Source organism: Cylas formicarius, unplaced genomic scaffold (assembly GCF_029955315.1).
Source record: "Cylas formicarius isolate icCylForm1 unplaced genomic scaffold, icCylForm1.1 PGA_scaffold_10__41_contigs__length_53128322, whole genome shotgun sequence".
Classification (NCBI taxonomy): domain Eukaryota; kingdom Metazoa; phylum Arthropoda; class Insecta; order Coleoptera; family Brentidae; genus Cylas; species Cylas formicarius.
The window spans coordinates 33,358,208-33,373,399 of record NW_026844214.1 but is presented as its reverse complement, the minus strand read 5'-3'; positions in this window follow the sequence as shown (position 1 = coordinate 33,373,399).

The following is a 15,192-nucleotide window of genomic DNA, read 5'->3' as shown; positions in this document are numbered from 1 at the left end:
CTTGACTAACTCAAAAACGGCATCTTGTTCATTACTCCAAGCCCACTGAGTGTTTTTGCGTAATAATTTTACAAGCGGAACTGTTAAATCGGCAAAATTTTCACAAAACCTACGATCATAGTTTACTAACCCGAGAAACCCCCTAAGTTCGCGAATATTTCGCGGCTTTGGAAAATTTTTAATAGCTTTTATTCGATTTGGATTTATTTCTATACCTTGAGGCGAAATTATATGTCCGACAAATTCAGTTTTAGATTTAGCGAATGCGGATTTTTCTCAACTTAATTGTCAAATTAGAGTCGTAAAATTTCTCAAAAATAACAGATAAATGTTTCTATTTGGGATAACGTAATGTATAACCGATTTATGTCCTCTTGTGTTCTCGAACGTATACTTGCGCTGTCGTTTGTGGGGAAAAAAAGTGTTGTTAATGCGTAGTTCATTATGTGCACAGAGTATGAGTGTATGAGTTGTTCCCCATTGCTGTTGAGTGTTTCTTCATTAAACCGATTCTTAATTCCACTTATAACCTCGTTACCAATCCTTCCATTAAAATCCCCTAGTATCATAATTTCGTCTTGCTTCGGTATCTTATCTATGGTGATCTATAGTTCATCATAGCATGAGTCTGTTTCTTCTTGACTTTACTCGTATCAAGAGCATCCACGCTTAATATATGTATTTTGGTTGTTTCTGTTAATTTAAACGTGGTTTGTAGCACTCTGTCGCTTATATACTTTATGTCCATTATGTTTTTGTCATATTTCTCGTGCACTAATAAGCCTACTCCCGATGCTGCTTTTTCATCTTTTGGTTTCACACTGTATATCAGGGTATACTCCGCGATTCCAAAGTTGCCAGCTCCTTTCTTTTTCGTCTCAGACAAGGCACATATGTCTATTTTATGTTTCTTAAGCTCTATTATGGTTTCTTGGTCTTTGTTAGTAATTGATGTAACGTTCCAGATGGCTATTCGCAGTTGTTGTCGTTTCGAAAATCGTTTTTTCCTTAACTTTGCAGGGTCGTTATAAGTTTTATCAGTCCTATCCAAGGCTACTTTCTTCGTTCTCTGAGCAAATGGCTGTTTTACATGAGGTAGGTAGCTAGCCTCACCTCACAACCCTCATCTTTTATCCGGGCTTGGGATCGGCAACATGGCCGCTGAGCTACTCAATCCTCCCAGCGACCATGTTGGCAGAGTTACTTAAACTTTATATTGAATAAACTCATCACAGTTATAACAACGCCGTAACGCTTAATAAAAGTGTAAAAAATTGAAATCCTTTTTTGCGCGCCACTAGCGTTGACATTTCTCTAAAAAACTTGAGATGCTCTCGGACCCCCGAGAGTGTGTCGTGTGTTCTACGGCGGTAAATAAGGCACAAAATTTGAAAACTACCAAACTTTTACTGAACGTAACACTACAAATTTCTAAAGAAACAATAATAATCACGGGTCTTTCTTTATCCCCAGGAACTCCGTCCTGTGGAACGTCTTCCGCCCGTCTCCCGACCCTTCACGAACCGACTTTTTAATCGGGGATTGCAAATATCCCTTCTTGCCGCACATCACTTTTAATCGCGCACTACATTACCCCCCTATTAAAACTATACATATGGTTCAACAGATGCTAGAGTTTTAATACCGTTCTAGCAATTAAAATATATGACAATGTCCAAACAAAGAAAACAAATTATGATTATTATTATCGTTAAATTCTAAGTGGCTAATGAAGCAAATTTGCTTCAGGCATGGGTTTAAATTTCTTTAAATTTATGATATTATGCGGACCCAAATATTGTCCAATAAATAAGAATTTGACCCCTTCCTTTCAAACACCTTGTACGGACCTTCGTATAATAGGAAAAACATTTTAATTTCTGCATTCTCAGCTGACGAACTAAGACTAAATCCCTTTGATTAAACACAACAGATTTTTTTCCTTTATTAAAAGCTAATTCCTTGCACCTCCTTTTGGAAAGTAAGCGTTCCTTGGCTAGTATCCAAAACTGAGTCAAATCATTGCACGGGTTTTCATTGGAAAACGGGAAATTTAAAATACTCATTATATTATTGGGTTCGTGTCTACCGTTAAAGAGGAAACTAGGTGTGAAACCGGTGGCTTCGTGGACCACATTATTTATACAATGTTCTACGTTGCCCAATACAGCAGCACATTTAGTATGTTTAGCAAAACAAAATGTGCGAAGAAGACGGGCAATTTCTTTATTGACCCACTCTGTAGCGTATATATATTTGCTTAACTTGATTCCCATCAAGACAAGATTTATAACCTTGGGAATGAAATTGTGTTCCGTTATCACTTAATAACATTTTCGGCTTTTGTACTTCAGTAAAATATTTGTTCTGGAGTTTAGTCACAATAGCCTGCGCAGAGGCTTTTCTTAAAGGATATAACTTAGAATAGCGTGAAAAATTATCAACTATAACCAACAACTGGGTGGCACCAAAACAAGATGGCGGCAACGGTCCCATAAGATCTAAAGAGGCCAGATCCCCGGGCCTGTCAGTACTAATCGCGTTAAATTCTCCTATTAGTTTTTTTGAAACTTTAGCTTTCTGACAGAGTTCACAAGAGGCTACCACTTGCCGAATATGTTTAAGCATTTTTTTCCAATAAAAGGTGCACTGCATGTGCACAAATGTCTTATAACCATAATTTATAACCAGGATTAAATTCATTACCTTTCTTGAAAAGTAAATTATGATGCAGTTTATACCGCTGATGAAAACACTAATTGTTAGAATTATTACCATTTAAACCCTCTATAATCTTAAATAAGGCGGGATCCTTCATTTGATCTGATTGCAAAGTTTTAAAATCGTCCTTAATTAGTTTAAATTCTCGTGTTAAATTTAACATAAATATGTTAACTGATAGAGCACAATCTTGCCTTACGAGCCCTCTTTTTTGGCAATTGGGGCTCGCGACAAACTATCCGCTACCACATTCTCAGAACCCTTGCAATAAACTATTTGAAAATCAAATCCTTGCAAATACATGGCCCAACGTGTAATACGAGATGTTTTTAGTGAACAATGCATAATATAAGATAAAGCTTTGTGGTCGGTCACTATAAACAATGACCGCCCTACTACAAAAACTCGCCACATTCTTAAAGCATCTACAATCGCATAGGCTTCTTTTTCTGTAACCGTATAATTTAACTGCGGACCCTTCAAAGTTTTGCTATGATATGCAACAACTAAGCGCTCATTGGAATCCGACATCTGATATAAGCAAGCTCCGATAGCTTTCCCCGAACTATCCGCTTGTATATAAAATGCTTTTTTGAAATCGGGATGATTTACCATAGTAATGTTTAAATATTTATCCTTGACTAACTCAAAAACGGCATCTTGTTCATTACTCCAAGCCCACTGAGTGTTTTTGCGTAATAATTTTACAAGCGGAACTGTTAAATCGGCAAAATTTTCACAAAACCTACGATCATAGTTTACTAACCCGAGAAACCCCCTAAGTTCGCGAATATTTCGCGGCTTTGGAAAATTTTTAATAGCTTTTATTCGATTTGGATTTATTTCTATACCTTGAGGCGAAATTATATGTCCGACAAATTCAGTTTTAGATTTAGCGAATGCGGATTTTTCTCAACTTAATTGTCAAATTAGAGTCGTAAAATTTCTCAAAAATAACAGATAAGTGTTTTAAATGAGTTTCAGTATCTGGTGAAAATATTAAAATGTCATCAACGTTAACAAGAGTAAAAGATAACACTTCGGGTCCGAGTAATTTGGACAAACCCCGTATAAAACTTGCCACCGAAGTCGATAGACCAAAAGGCAAAACATTAAAATAGTATGTTTGATTATTAAATAAAAATCCAGTAAAACACCGATGTTCCTTACGAATTGGTATTTGCCAATAAGAAGCCGTCATATCTAAAGTCGACAAAAATAGCCCACTTTGAAAACGTGACCACAATTCGTCCATTCGCGGCGGAAGAATATGAAACTTTTCCATTTTACTGTTTAAAAATCGAGCATCTAAACATATCCGAATAGATTTGTCCTTTTTTGTCACAACTGTTAAAGGCGATACATATTCTGTTTGTCCCTGTTCTATAAGGTTGTTCGGAAAGTCATTTTGTTTTTTCCCGTCAGAGGACTTAATTACGTTTTTTCGAAACCAACTTCACACTTAAGCCGCATAACCATTATATGTCTTGAGAGCTGATATTGCAAGGCTTGTGTGTGAAAAAGTTCTATTAATTCTACGCAGTAGTTTTTGGTTGGTGCCCTTTTAAATATGGAGAGCAATAAGCAGCATTTTCGTCATATTTTACTTTTTTACTTCAGAAAAGGTAAAAATGCTATCCAAGCGAGAAAAAAATTGACGGATGTGTATGGAGAAGGCGTGTTAACAGTACGCCAGTGCCAGAACTGGTTTGCAAAATTTCGATCCGGCAATTTTGATGTCGAAGATGCACCACGGTCTGGAAGGCCGGTCGAAGCTGAAAAAGATGCGATAAAGGCATTAGTTGATGCAAATCGGCGAATAACCACACGAGAGATCGGTGAGAGATTTAATTTGTCGAATTCGACTGTTTATGGCCATTTGAAAGGCATGGGCTTAACCTCGAAGCTCGATGTGTGGGTGCCCCATGTCCTTACGGAGCGAAATTTGTGTCGTCGCGTTGACGTGTGTGATTTGCTCCTCAAACGTCAAGAAAATGATCCATTTTTGAAGCGGATTATTACTGGGGACGAAAAATGGGTTGTATACAACAATGTTAAACGCAAGAGGTCATGGAGCAGAAAAGATGAACCGGCTCAAAGCGTGTCAAAAGCCAACATTCACCAAAAAAAGGTGATGCTCTCCGTTTGGTGGGATGTCAAAGGAATCGTTTTTTTTGAGCTTTTGCGGGACAATACAACGATTAATTCAGAAGTCTATTGTCATCAACTGGACAAATTGAATGATTCACTTAAAGAGAAGAGGCCCGAATTAATCAACAGAAAGGGTGGAGTGTTCCACCAGGATAATGCGAGACCTCACACAAGTTTGGTCACTCGCCAAAAACTTTTACAGCTTGAATGGGACGTACTGCAATATCCACCATATTCTCCAGATCTGGCGCCTTCCGACTACTATTTGTTCCGGTCCCTGCAAAATTTTTTGGATGGCAAAACCTTTACCTCAAATGAAGATGTCAAAAACCACCTGAACCAGTTTTTTGCCAGCAAGGACCAAAACTTTTATGAGAGGGGAATTATGTTACTGCCAGAAAGATGGCAAAAGGTGTTGGACCAGAATGGCCAATATATAATTTAATAAAATATTTATTCATTATACGAAAACTGTCTTTCATGTTCCCCAAAAAAAACGAAATGACTTTCCGAACAACCCAATATAATACCCATTTCTACCATTTCATCAATTTGACATTTTGCCTCAGCGCGGTACGCCAATGGAATTGGGTAAGAAGCTTTAAAAAATGACGTGGAGTCGCGCATTTTTATTTCGTGTTCATATTTCGTTGTTAGTCCGGGCGTGTCAGAGAAAATTTAGCTAAATTTGCTTAATAGTAAATATAATTTATCTTTATGTTCTTGATCAAATACGTCTGATTTGTTTGCTACGTCTCTTAGTTCTAATTCCGTATAACAATGTCGTTTCTTTTTCTTATCCTGCAATGAGTGAAGATGAATGTGATTTTTATTTTGGTTTTCAAATTTAATTGGTATTTGCATTGTTCGAGTACCAATGCAAATCAACATTCGGTCAAAGTCTACTTTGACCTTCTCCGCCCTCATCCAATCTGTACCTAAGATTAAATCCTGATTTAACATAGGCACTACTATACAAGAAATGTCAAATTTTTCTTTTACAATTTCAACTGGAAGTAAAACCTGAACTTTTACCTTAATACTTTTCCTCCCAAAAGCAGCAGAAATGTTCATATTAGAGATTGGTAATACTGATAAATTTTTATTACCCCCTGTAACTTTTTAAAGAAAGATTTAGATATGGTACAACACTGACTACCTGAATCAACTAATACGTCTATTTTCTGGTCAAATATCAAAGTTTCAATTATCGGAGACAACATTTCTTGTTCCTCTGCGGAGTCACTTTCATCCCCGTCACTCAAAAGCTCCTCGGACCTAGTTAAAAATCGAACATTTCGGATTCCGCTAGCGTCCCCTCTCTTATCATTTTGGAATCTCGCGGATACTCGGTGGTGAATTTCGACTTTGATAATTATTAAAACTAACATTTCTTACATTTTCCCCTGATCTACGCGACCTTTCTCCCTCAAACGTATCATCTAATTTCCTTAAACAGCATTCGACTTGATCTATTGTTTTCAAACCCGCAATAAATATCCCTCTTTGTATATCGGCTGAAAAATGTTTTACGAGATATTCTACTAATTGACCTTCGGGTAGGTTTTCAGTTAAAAACGCGGCTTGGGCTACTTATTTCAAAAAATAATCAACTCGGTTACCTGATCTGAACTTGCCATATTTAATTTCGAAGAATAACTCGCGCTCTTGATTTATTCCCCAATATCTGTTTTTAAAACAGTCACTAAACTCTTCCCAATTTTTAAACGAACTTTCCTTAGCGACCCCTCCAATCTACCGCGGAACCCCTCAAGGTCGTTAAAGCCAAAGAAACCTTACTTTCCTCCGGACTTTTGCATCGTTTAAAAATTGCATTAATTTTTTCAAAAAAAAAAAAAATTGGATGTACGCTACCATCCGGATGAAATGTCGAGTTCGAACCCCCCAATTCAGGCCACAAAGATATGTAATCTTTGTCGTTAGTCGCAACTTGCGATTTTTTAACAGAATTTGCCACCGCGTCGGCCAACTGCGCCATACTAACTTGCATTTGTTTCATGCCATCCGCTAGTTTACTCACGACATCCTCCAAATTCGATTTTGGAGTCCTGAACTCAGCCGATTCGAAATCATCGTCATCTATTTTTCGACTTTGTTGTTTATTACATTTCTTGTTATAAGGCATTTTGAAGTAAACAGTATAAAAATTTTCCTTTCAAACAACCACTTAGTTATTTATGACGCAACCCAATATGTATCTTACATAAATCATCAACGGTAAGAAAGAATCAAGTTGGTATATATAAATACCAACGTATAGATACACAATTTTCAAAACAACCGAAAAGGTTTAAATTAGTTCCACAGAAATATACTGACCAATCCCAATACTTCACGAAATCGTCTCGCCTCACCGTCTGAACTGCGCGTCGCGTCGACAGCGGTGCCTTTGATGTGCGCTATAACGCCGCCTCGCATACCCTGTCGCTGATCAACGGCGATGGAAACTTGTACCGGAACCAAAACGCTGGTGTATAAAATGTACCCACAGTTTTCAAATGCCTTCCTTTAACCACTCGTGCCACTAGTTGAGCGCCAAATGAGATGCTCTCGGACCTCCGAGAGTGTGTCGTGGGTTCTACGGCGGTAAATAAGGCAAATAAATATAATCACAGCCTGTATGAAGACCTAAGCACAGACCAAGGATTTTGGTCAAATAAATGTCAAAATTAAAGAATTTCTTGACTATCCCACTTCATTTGTACTGCAGTGGGTGCGATGGGTTTATTTGTCAAAATACGGTTTAGGACAATACGTTATACATTTTGATATATATAATATAAAAAATATTCCCAGCTAATAGAAATATCACTAGCAATTTTAATATATCTGTAGCGAAAAGTAACCATATTCGATGAGTCGCTAAGATAATACTTGAGGGATAATAATAGTTTGATTTAATCGTAATTAAAGGTCACTTGTTTAGCAGAAATTGTTTATATCGTCTCTTCAATGCTACAAGATTTTATGTTACTATATACTATACGGAATACTATTATAAAACCGGTAAATGTTGTACGAAAGCGATCTCTCACAGAAAATAGTTTTATGGACTGGCGGCAATATATATCCACGATGCCTTAAACTTAATGTATGTACATCGGTTCTGAAATGAATTCTGTAAGTGAGATACCCAGAGCGCCCAACAATAATTATATAATGGAACAGTGAAACAGAGTGCATCTCTTTTCTCTCCTCCTTTGATAACGCGTAGTTCATGGCGGCGAATACCGTAAACCAACTTCAAGCAGGATTTTTGGACGCGTTGGATTCTAGAGTTCGCCTAACGATATACCGTTTTTGCAATCTTTTATGGTTTTGACTTCGGAACGAGTTTAAGACCCGCCTGTTGTAAAGCGGAAGGGACCATTCTTTTCAGCACGTGTACCACATCCAGGGCCGTATTTAAGATGTTAGCCGACAAGAACTGTGCAGTGCGGACTGTTGTATTTTAACAGTAGGGAAATTTTCTTTGATTCAACTGTTATATTAATTTCTATTAGTGTGCTTTTCACAAAATCTTCCTAAAACAGTCCTTACTTGAGGTATCTCGATTTCAAGTTGAATTTGGAGAGGTTGATCTCTGATATTAGAAAGTCTAAACTGGTTTCCAATTTAAAGGTTTAACATAATGACTCTAAAATATTTTCCTAGAAAAGCAATACAAAATCTTATGTAGATAATTGATTTATAATGGATGTGTTCCCAGTTTGCTATTGGTTGATTTTTGGAGGTTTATGAAATCGTAGTATGCTGCCAATTTTATGAAACAGTACGTTCTTAGCCGTCGAAACTTTGGAGTTATTTCTATTCGGTCTTGTGTTTGTTATAAGCAATTACCAAATTATTGTTATTCAATTGTTTTTCAAGACTCAGTGTGTCATTTTTATTTAGGTACCACATATATTTTATTACAATTTATTTCTTACCAAGTACTAACATTATTCAATTTTGTTAGTCACATGCGATATCCAGCGACGAAGAAGTTGATATTGTGGTTTATGACGTAATAATCGTTGATGGATCAAAGACTTGGACACATTTGCCGGTTGTTGCCAAAATTATAATTTTAAATGTGTTTCTGTTTCTGAAATCGAAATCTGGGAAAAGTGCAGCCATAAAATTAAAGTGCGAAATGACTAAAAGACCGTATGCGGCAGTACGCGGCATAGTTGTGAATGGTGCCAAGAAAGAAAAACGCGAAAAGATCGTGGGGTCCCAATGCACCATGGTGGAATAGTCAGATGGTTGATATATGATGCGTATCAGAAGCTTTAAAGCAATTAAAACTTTACATGAAGAGTTGCGTAGTGTTTAGAACATTGGCTGTTGCCAAGAGACTTTGCATGCGTTCGTACGAAGAATGGATTTTTATCACAAAACCATCAATAAGAGACAAGGTCTAATAATAATCGAAAAATCTCACCGATGGAACTCTACACAAATCCGTCAGTTTTCAGCATTTGTATGCACGAAGTACCAAAGTACGGTTCTGGAACGTCATTGTGAAATTGCGAATCTATTTATTTAGGGTTACAAAGAGAAACCCAAGCGAATTTACCAAAGTTAAATACCGAATTGGTCGTAAAAACGGTAAATCTTTGAGCCAACTCTATCTCTATCAGTTCTATCGAAACAACGGCCATAGACACCGCCGCAAAGTTAAAACGACTGAGAACTAAAGTATCCAACAGTTGTAACATCTGAGACTTTGATAAAACGTGCCGATACAGGTGATTTTTTTTAAGTTTACGTAAGCGTATGCTTTTTTATATGAGGTTTAAATCTTAAATCAGAGTCAAATATTAAACCCAAATTCCGACAAGAATTCAAGTGAGGAACGTCATCTGTTCCGACTTTAAGATAAATGTTTTTGTGTGGAAATAGGTTATTTTATTATTTATATTAGTAAATTATGTTTGTTCGAGAACTTCACTATACGGTTTAAGTCTTCATTAATCTTTTTGTGTGCATCATGCACGTCTAGTGGCATCAAAGGATTTATAAAGTTGTGTGTGGTCAGCATAAAGATGAGCTTTGCAGTACCTGACGCATCTGATATTATTGCTTGTATAAATTGAGAATAGAAGTGGTCCCAATATTGAAGTCTGCGGGACGCCACCGCGGAATGCTGACGAGACATTATCAAGGCAACTACTTATAAAAGACAGAGCTCATTTGCTAAACTCTATATAAAGGAAAATTGATAATAATAGTTTGTGATTCAGCTTATCAAACGCTTTACTAAAGTCTAGTAAAACTAATACAGTAGCCTGATAATATCATCGGTTATATTCAATAAGGCCGTGATACAGCTATAGCATAATCAGAACCCTGACTGACACTCGGGTAATACGTCAAATAGTTGCAGATGCTCTATGATTTGTACGTTTACAATTTTTTTAACTACATCTGATAATACCGACAAAAGGCTTGGGGGAGAAACTTTTCCCTTTGTGTTTGTTGAGGGTGTGGACTGTATTCGTATAGGGCTCGTTTATTTTTAAATGATAACCGTTTAACACAACACAAACTATATTCAGTTACAATGCGACGACGGTACAAGACGTTAAACAAATCGGTTTAACTGTCGTTAATCACAAACACACAACTTGCGTTAAAACAAAAATTTGAGAGGCGATTCCAAACAGGACACCGACTTATACAGAAATATATTAATAGTGAAAAGGGCTTAAAGGGGGGTTTAGTGGTAGGACGATTTTCACGTGCCTGCTTGCTTTTCGCGACGCATATCTGGAAAACACGCGCCGTCGGGGCGGCTAGTCACGTCTATAAATCGTGATCAAGGGAGGCAATCGACTTTGCCACCTCTAATGCTATGCTAGCGTCTTAGGGTATTAGGTGGTTACATCAACAACGCTTATTGGTCTCAAATCATTAACTATTTAGCTGCTGCTTTTTAATAATGAGAGACTTACTCTAGACACTTTCCAACAGTCAGGACAAGCATTTTCCAGTATAGAATTGACGATGTTTGTTAATATTGGAAGAATTCTTACTAAACAAAGCATTAACATATCAATACTTATTTCATCTGTCCCGGTGTTTCGCGATTTTATATGAAACAAAGCATCCCTAACATTGTTTTCGGAAACGGTATGGAATGAGAAAGAAGATATTACTTCAGGTTTCAGGTTATTATTGTAGAAATCTAGAAGTTTGTGGTCTATCAAGTTGTTACTGCTCCTGACATTCATAAAATATTTATTCATTACATTTTGGATTATTTCTAGCTGAAGGAATATTGTTGTGTTTTTCGATAGAGTAGATGTTTTCAGCTTTTTGATATGTACCGCTTTTTTTCCTGACGTATTGCTATGTTGTGTTGATTTTTTATCTGCTTAAAAAATACCCAATTTACATAATTTTTATTTTGCTGATATTTTTTGCAAGCTTTATCTTTAACTTAATCGTGTTTGTGATGTAAGTCAAAATGGCCTTTTTCTTTCTAAGTTCTATTTTATTTAAAGGTGCAAGAATGTCAATAATGCTTAATGGAACATTTCTTACCACTGAAACTTTCACTCACAGATTCTAAATAAAGGAGTAATTTTTAAAAAATAGTTAGAAGGCTATCAACATTTTTAAAATGTCTTAACTTCATAGATTTAGGATTATGTGGAATGCTCCGACATATATTGCAATACGTTAAAAAATGATCTGACATTCTTAAATCTAACTGCAAAATCGAAACTTAGTCTCCCCACTCCTTGCTCTAAATTTAAAGATTTATGAGGTTCTGATAAAAGTTTCACAAAAATATTTTAAAAAATCTGATACTACTTCTCCTACACTGACTATATATTTTTGATTTAACAATGTTGTTTCAACCCATATTTTTTCTAAAACGTTATCTGAACTAGCATAACTAAGGGTAAATGACAAGTTACTTTTTATATAGATGATCAATGAAGCTCTTAAATTCAGAAAAATAGGGTACAAGTAACCTTATATTAAGAAAAGCAAGACCAATAATTTTCATATATCAACCAACTGAGTGAGGTATTAGATAGTAAATAAATTAGTTTTTCCTACAAAGGAAAAAAAAACAAGTAAACTAAACTAACACTATGCCATTGGGTGTATGTAGAAGATATTTGGAGTTGTTTCCGGCATCCGGCCTTATTGTATTAAGCTTACAACTTCAACTTCTCTCTTCAGTCAAATCTTCTTATTATCAACATTTGCAAAATTTTGCCGTTCACTGGCCATACTTTGTTTTTTTTTTTCTCCAGTTTTGCTTTAGCTAATCTTTGTTAATTCCTCAACAATCAATATCCTGCTTTCCTTCAGTTTTTTCTTACCACGAAATATGTCATTTCTTCGTTGTATGCTATCATAGCCAACAACAGTATCCTTATTATTTTTGTAAGGGTCAATGCGATAAGAATATAAAGGCGTTATATCATTTCGTCCCAATTTTAATTCAAACATTTGTGTAACCTGCTCTTTAACGTTATTATTTTTACTATCATTGTATATTTTCTTCAGTGAAGCACTCTGTGATTTTAGATTATCCATTGCAGATTAAATGTTCTCAGTGGAGTCGTTAATACTCTTTGTAACTTTTTCAAAAAAAATTTCTACTAATGCGTTTACAAATATCTGATCGCTGATAGTATTTTTTACAATATCCATAACGATATCGGCTGTCAAGTTCATTGAAGTAATATTGTTAACAACTGTACTTGCGTATTTGCGAAAAAGCAGTCAATATCTTTCAAATGCTAGTTAGAAATGGGCGTCTTTAAGCATTATAGTCGAGAAAATCTTTATAAACCATTAGATATCAGTGTAAAACCAACTTTCTGAGTCAAATAGTTTGCCGATTTCGATAAGATATCAGTCAGAATCTGCTTTATCGCGGATTATTTTACCCAAATCTACTTTAGAAAAGCAGATATGTACTTAAAACCCCTCTTTTTGGGACAAACAATTGGTTTTCGATATTGATTTAGAGCAGATTATAGTCAAAACCAGCATTTTCATAACTTTCCGGACTGAAATCCCCTTTAACACTGCACATAACTAGTTAAAAGCCCACTTTCTTTAGTTGATAGTAGGTTTTTCTTCCATTATTCAAACAGATTCCAGTCAAAATCGGCTCCTCCGGCACATTTCGTACCTAAAACCACCTGAATCACTAAATAACTTTACTTTTACCGGAGCCACTGAGAACACATCTAGTTGCTGTGGATACATTCTCTCTAGATCTAGATCTCTCTGCATTTTTATTTGGGATTCTTTAAAATGTTTAACATTTTCGACTATTCAGCGAATTTGAAAAGTTTGGTCGACTATGGTGGTAGAAATAGTTAAGTATTTTTTTGGTTATTTTCTTTTCAAATTTATCAAAGTTCTGTAACACCTGTGCAGGAAACACACAATACGTGAAATTTATGATTCTCCTGGGTTGTATTATTGCCGTTTGTTCTCGAAAGATTGAAATGATAGTATCTCTACTTGCAAGGTTCAAATAAAATTTCCGATAGTTGCTATAAAGCTGGTTGGCCATAGTGTGGTCCATGAACTTTTCAATACATTTCGAAATATGACTCTCTTTTTTGCACACAAACACATACTGCGATGCAAACGAATAAATTTCGTTCATTCGTTTCTCGTATTTGCTGCCACCACAGCTGTGTGTAATACATATTAAAATCGGGATATCATTCAAATAAACGCTTCCACACAGATTTTGAACGTATTGCACGCCGAAAATATAAAGCGCACAAAGCACAAGAGACAGACTTCAACAACTTTTACACACGGGAAAATTAAAATTCTCTGGGCGTTGTGGTAATTTTTTTCTTCCTTTTGTCAAAGCGAGAAAATATTTAAACTGCGCTGTATAATTTAAAATTAAAATACACGATGGATTTGTTATTTTTGACATTCAATTGTTAAATGGTGTAACCAGTCAAAGGAAATAATACTTATTAATTTCACAATACATGTTCGTATTTTTTGTAGATTGTATGCCATTTTTCTTGTGTAATTCTTTTTTCGTTTCGCATTTTTTTTTTCAAAGTCTTAGTGTCTGCAATTATGTGCGGCCATATAATCTATTGTAGCTCTACTGGAAATAATTTACAATAATAAATGCAATTTCTGCGTCTCTTATGTCACTACAATCATGCAAACTTTAAATTATTGAATTGAAAAAATTGAATATTAAAATTTTTATATTATTATAAAAAAAACTATAGCTCTTTTATCTTATCAATTCGTAAAGTATTTAATCTTAAACTGTCCAGTGTTTTACAAAATTCGTTGTCCTCTATAGGGTATATTTTTAAGAACCATTAAAGGTATATATTTATATTTCATATAGTGATTAGTGTCATTCCTTAGTTTATAATGTATTTCTCCTGACATGTGTTCGGAACAAGAAATATCACTGAAAAATCTGAAAAGTTGCTTCATCTAAAAGGCTTTATATTATTTATAATTACAATATCTTTTGAATACTGCGTACTTTTAAGTACAGAAAAATAAATATTTCATCCATAGTGGCAAGTTTATCCTAGTTTCATTACGATGAAGAATATTGATAATTTTAGATGTGTTTAGTGCAATAAAAGATATGGATTAAATTTAATGGCATAAAAATATGGTGGTCCGTTGAGAAAATGTATATTGGAATTTTAACTTTAAACCTGTAAACTTGAAAAAAAATTGTGTCGAGATACAGAGTTAGTTGAAATTAGTTTGAACTTGCTCCGAAACTTGCAAAATTGTGAAAATATTCAAATTCATTAAATTTCTTAGTGATAAGTAGAGATATCCATGTTAGAAAGCTTTAATGTTATGGTGATATAAGTTTTATCTTTTACGTGCTATCTTGATTTCAATTGATGAAACAAGAAACTTAAAATTAAAAACATCTTCCTCCAAAATTTGAAATCGATGTTAGATATTTCTGAAGTCTTCAGAAAGAAACGCAAAATGAGAAAAAAAATTAGTTGATCTTGACGGATTTCTGCAATTTTCGACAGGCTCAGATAAAAGGAACCATTTTTCAACCCCCTACTCACTACGGCCGAGGACAGAACAAATAACAGATAGGAAAATTTACTTTTTCGCTTTTACTTTGATCTATACGTTAGCCGAAGTCGTCCTACGCACATTTCCGGAGATTTGGAGTCTTGAAAAGATTTTCTTTGTCGCAGCAAAAATGCGCCAAGTCTCGCCTGAGCATCAAAATATAACCAAAATTGGAGATTGAAATTCGTTCTTGCGGGTTTATTACTACCTATATAATATTCAAACCAAAAT